Here is a 1,088-nt window from a genome sequence, read left to right as displayed (position 1 = left end):
ATATATATATATATATATATATATATATATATATATATATATATGACGGGCTTCTTTCAGTTTCTGTCTACCAAATCCATTCACAAGGCTTTAGTTAACCCAAGGCTTTAGTTAACCCAAGGCTATAGTAGAAGACACTTGCCCAAGGTGCCATACAGTAGGATTGAACTTTGAACCATGTGATTGGTAAGCAAGCTACTTACCACACAGCTACTCATCATCATCATCATTTAACGTCCATTGTCCATGCTGGCATGGGTTGGACAGTTTGACCAGGTCTGGCAAGCTGGAAGGCTGCACCACACTCCAATTTGATTTAGCATGGTTTTCTATGGCTGGACACCCTTCCTAACACCAACAATTCTAAGAGTGTAATGGGTGCTTTTATCTCCCACCAGTACGGGTGCCGTTTGTGTGACACCGGTATCTGCCACAACTGTGGTTTTACTTGGCTTGATAGGTCTTCTTCTCAAGCACGGCATAATGCCAAATGGACTCAGTCACTGCCTCCATGAATATATATGTATGTATAATTTCTATAACTTATCCTCTATTTTTTCCCACTGTACTATGCTGCTAATGCCAGCCAGAGTGAGAGGTGTCTTGTACTGAAATTTTCCCAATCAATTCTTGAAAACTACGTCTGGCACATATGGTCCATAGCAGCATCCTTTCCGTTCTCTGTGCATATCTTCCAGCAGCTTTCTGCCATTCTCTTGCCTTTTTTCACTCTAAAAATGTACCAGATGCTAATAATATTCATTTTGGTTCTCCATTGTCAGGGCGATTCCAAAACACAAAATACAACCTGTCTCATCATAAGTTTGTGCTGAACTATGTTGAAGTTTTAAATATCTAGCTAGTGTGTATGTGCAAGGGACCAACTTAAGTTATCTGCTTATTAGGGTGCTTGAAGTTTGTGGAATTGACAAAAATGGAACGGACATTTTGGCCAATCCAATACGTGTATATGCACAGACACATATATTATATATATATATATATATATATATATATATATATATATCTATACATCATCATCATCGTTTAACGTCTGCTTTCCATGCTGGCATGGGTTGGACGGTTTG

At 38.7% G+C, this 1,088-nt stretch overlaps 1 protein-coding gene and 1 long non-coding RNA gene across 4 annotated transcripts in view; one reads left to right on the top strand and one right to left on the bottom strand.

Moving 5' to 3' along the window:
• The window catches only part of LOC106873609 (uncharacterized), a 101,605-nt gene that overhangs the window by 44,574 nt on the left and 55,943 nt on the right, over positions 1–1,088 (top strand). The window lies entirely within an intron of this gene.
• LOC128250459 (histone-lysine N-methyltransferase SETMAR-like) overlaps positions 1–1,088 on the bottom strand; it is a 3,938-nt gene that overhangs the window by 2,173 nt on the left and 677 nt on the right. The gene's annotated exons all lie outside the window — the stretch shown is intronic.

Source organism: Octopus bimaculoides, chromosome 2 (genome assembly GCF_001194135.2).
Source record: "Octopus bimaculoides isolate UCB-OBI-ISO-001 chromosome 2, ASM119413v2, whole genome shotgun sequence".
Lineage (NCBI taxonomy): Eukaryota > Metazoa > Mollusca > Cephalopoda > Octopoda > Octopodidae > Octopus > Octopus bimaculoides.
The sequence above is the reverse complement of the archived record's forward strand: the minus strand, read 5'-3'. Positions and strand labels throughout refer to the sequence as shown.